The sequence below is a fragment of the Gekko japonicus genome, unplaced genomic scaffold, assembly GCF_001447785.1.
Source record: "Gekko japonicus isolate JY-2015 unplaced genomic scaffold, Gekko_japonicus_V1.1 scaffold602, whole genome shotgun sequence".
Lineage (NCBI taxonomy): Eukaryota > Metazoa > Chordata > Lepidosauria > Squamata > Gekkonidae > Gekko > Gekko japonicus.
The window spans coordinates 691,039-695,572 of NW_015170292.1; positions in this window are offsets into that span (position 1 = coordinate 691,039).

Here is a 4,534-nt window from a genome sequence, read left to right on the forward strand (position 1 = left end):
GTCACATCAGCAGGTGCAAGTGGAGGAGTGGGGAATCAAACCCGGTTCTCCCAGATTAGAGTCCGCACACTTAACCACTACACCAAACTGAAGGGTGCCATTCGTAGAAATAGGACCTCCGCTCCAACGTTCAATGGAATCAAACGTTTCTTATACCTTACTCTCCTTGGTGTGGTGTGGTGTGCATACCATAAATAAAAGTTAACTTCTTGTTTTGGTTTAACACAGACAATTTAATATCTCAGCCCAGGGCTGGGGGGGGACACACCGGAATGGAGTTCTTCTGGGACGTCTTTGACAAAATTCTCTTCCCCCCCTACACCACCACCACACTTGATATGAGGGAGATTCGTCTGTTTCTCTCATGGCAGCCCCATTGAATGAGAACAAAGGTGTGGCAGATCAAAGGATGACTCCTCCAGCACCTTTGCTGGCCGCCCTGCTCTGCATTGGGGGGGGGGGCTGTTGTAAAATGCATGGACACGTGTCTCTAGCCTTTGAAGAACTCTTCCTTGAAAGCAATGGCAGGCGGGTGCTTTTCCAACCCCATTAAGAGCAAACTGGCTTTCCTCTGGCTTCTTTCCCATTCCACTTTGCTTTGTGCTCTTTCCTTTGTTTTTCTGCCATGTCAATCAAGAGAAGCAAGGACGGGGACACCCGGGGGGGGGGGGTAGTTTCTACGCCATCTCGTCTTTAGTCCAAAAATCAGGGCTGCCTAGAGCCAACAGAGCCCTCCCTCAGGCATGTGGACAAAAGGTTCTCCCCCACTCTCTCCTTCTCTTTCCCCACCCGCACCCCCCAGATTTCTCAACACCCCAGTAAACAAAATTTTCCAGCTCCGCCCCTGCCCTGCCCCCCAAACTCCCCCTAAAAGCACAACAAGAGCTGGGGGGGAGAAGTCTCAATAAGCTCTGAACAGTAGAAAACATGTATTACATTTCCCCAGAGAGGTAGAGTAGACTGTGCGTGCCCTGTATCAGTATTTACAAGTATCAGATTGCTCGTTCGTTCAGTTTATTGTAATTAGTCAACTGGCCGTTACAAGGTTACAAAACTCTCAACAATAAAAATACAGATTATGGACAAGCTATAGGCTAATATCAGAATATACAGAAGTACTGAAAGTCAGTAACAAGATGTGACTAATTTCATACAATAACCTAGATAATGCCCCTTCCCTTTGCCACCTTGGAATGCATATCAGATTGCTCACATGCTGTCACTTCTTGCCAAGTTCCTGCTGGGGATGTGGGATCTTCCATAACAACAACTACGACAACAAAAACTTCCAGTTATTTGCTGATTTTGCCTAAATGCCTATCTGTGTGATAGATAGATGATTGATAGATGATAGATGATAGATAGATGGATGGATGGATGGATGGATGGATGGATGGATGGATGGCATACTAGTACAGACCAGGCTATGTTGTTATCCCAGCCTCCTTCTAGGAATCTGAGGGCAATACACAAGGTTCTATTTTCTCCATTTTATCTGCAAAACAACCTTGTAAGGTAGAATAGGCTCATAGCAAGTAATGTCATCATCCAGTGGGGATCTGAACTTGTGTCTCAGTCATATTGTATGCCTTTCAATAACACCCGGTTATGAATGAACATCTATGATACTAACACAATGTAATATCAATGCACGGTATTATTACTATGATGCACTAAGGAAATGAAGTTTTAAAGTCTGGTTGGAAGCCCCCCCCCCTTTATTTGTTTGTTTGTTTTCAGTAACTGCATCCAGATTTTAGGGAAGATTATCTTTGAGCCATTTAAGCAGGATCTGTGAGTCGTGACTTCATCTGAAAGTTAAGTCCATGCTGAGTTGCTTTCAGACTCCCCAGGGGGAGAGAGCTCTGCTAGATGAATACCAAAAAAACCTGGAGGTTATGCTATAAAAGAGCCTACATAATACTCTGAATTTCAGCAGGGAAGTTACGTAAGAATCACTTAAAGAATTTCTAAGAGTACTTTTACCAAAAAAAAAAAAAAATCTGATAGTTACAAAGTCTAAGACTAGTCGGTTGAAACAGGAAAGGCGAAATAACATCCATTTAAAGGCTACACCTGTTACTCTAATTGCACAGGGCAACCTGGGTCACTTTTTACCTGCCGAAAAACCTTTAGAACTGTCAGTTGCCTAAAAAGCTTGTTAGCTTTACTCGCAAGCACACAGAGGCTTTTTCCTTCACCAATATTAAGTCATTCAATTAATAACTATTATTTTGTTCTATAAGCTCATCAGTAGGAGTGTAGCTTCCAGCAGCAGTTAATTTGAAAGATTCTCTTTTGGAATGCCAACTGCCATGTTGGTCTGCTTGCCATTTCAAGATGACCTTTTTTATTCTCTCTCTCTCTCTCTCTCTCTCTCTCTCTCTCTCTCTCTCTCTCTCTCTATCTATATATATACACACACACACTCCTTTAACAGTTCAGCACACTTTTTTCCCCATTAGCATTTTCTGCGCAAGCTAGATTTTGTATATCAAAAAGGCAGGCGATGCTAAGGTTATGGCCCAGGTACATTAGCAAATCCCTCTTTAACCTCACTTTCACGGATGATTTAGGCTACTGAATGTCAGAACTCCTTTGTGAGTCACATCAGAAGGAGGCTTAACCCTGTGCAATATTTGGTGGCTGCCTTTGAAAGCTCCACATTTCCGGGAGAATCGTAAACTCTGAAGTAAAGAGCTTTCACTGACCCAACGACTGCCAAGGACTATGCTTGCTTAGCTGGAGCAGCTTTTCAGCCGAGGGCCGGTTCAAGCAATTTGGTCGGAATGGGCATCGTTTTTGATGTCTTTTGGGGGGCAGATGTTGCCATTGTGAACGGTATCAGTCCACTTGTTGTCATTTGCTGTCACTGGTTGTTTGTTTTCCTTACGGATGTCCTATGGATTTTTTAAATGTGATCTATACCATAATAGGAGGCTGTGCTGATCTATTGTTTACTCAAATCACATTGAAAGGTGTGTACATATTAGAGGGGGGGAAATCAGTGTGAGAAAATGGTGTGAATGTAAAGCATTTCTAGGCCTAGCTAGTACAAAGGGGAAGCAAAATTGAAATACAAGTTTTCAGGTTGAACCAGAAGGGATGAGAAATGCAGTATAATCGGTACTATTTTGCTAGCCTTGGCAATGATGAATTGCTCCACTCTTCACACCCTATAACTAGTAACATATGCAAACAGGCAGTTTTGTTCCCTTGGAAAGTCTCTTTTCCATATTCCACACAAGTGATTAGGGAGAAAAGAAGTGGCTGAATTAAACAAAAGCAGGATGGGGGGAGACGAAGTCAGTGAAGGGATTAAGTATTTTCTATATTAAAACTTTTCTTTATAACTTTTCTGTAACTAAGGAACATGCCAAACCCTGTGCTTATTCTCTCCCCACATTCCATTCAAATTGCCAGTTTCCCTTACTCTGGCCTCAGATTAGCACTTACAGACTCTTGCTTGTTTTGCTCTGAAGTCTTCTTTCTACTTAGGCTATTCCTTGTCTCTTCTGAATATTGAAGACCTCTTCTGAGGCTAGGAATTGTCCCCAGCTAGAAACTGTTAACTAGACACTGGAACAGCCAGGCACCTCGCTGGAAATCCAGATTGCTTCCTTGGCTAATGTTCTCAGGATCTTCTTTCTCCAGCTTCTTCTCAGTCCCACTGCCAGACCACAGGCGTCTTTCTTCGGACCGCTCTTATGAAGTTCAACTGATCAGCCATACACTTTGTTAAGCAATGCAGTTGAATTCCTCATTCCCGTAACAGTTGGAGTCTTTGAAATCCTTGTACAATGAATCATTTGATTGGTTTCAGTAACTAATTAATAGATTCAGGTGGGTAGCCATGTTGGTCTGAAGCAGCAGAACAAAGTTTGAGTCCAGTGGCACCTTCAAGACCAACTGAGGGTGTGTTCAGACAGTAGGTAAACTGCTCCGGTTCTAACCGGATTATATTTGATCTGGATAATCGCGATCACACTTACCTCCCTTATCCCACCTCACCGCGCAGTCATGTCGCTCCCCGGCGTCTACACTATTGATGCATGGGAGCGTGTGTCGGCGGTTTGTTTTTTCCCTTCCCTCAGTTTGCACATGTGCATAGGCGCCCCTCCGTAGAAGGGGGGAACTATCATGGTGCGTGTGCAGAACCACCACGGTGAATCAATCCAACCTCTCCAACAAAAGACTTCTCTTTAAATGTTTGACCCAAAAATGGCTTCCGTGAGAACCCAAACTCATCTAAACGCTAAAACAAGTGACCGTTTAAATGTCGGTTTTCTAAACGCGGTGGCGGAGCTCCACCTATGCGCACACCGCCAATGCATTTAAAGAATGACGGGTGAAAAGCGGAAGCCTCGGGCAGCTTTCAAGCAGGGAGGGGGTTTAAACTGGAAGTGGCTCAACACCACAGGAGCAATCAGATGTCAGAAAAGTGCGTCTAGAACCGGAGAATCAGGAAAACACCACTTGGGGACCTGGTAACAAAATACTCCATTTTAAAGGGGATTTGAGCCAGAAAGCGATG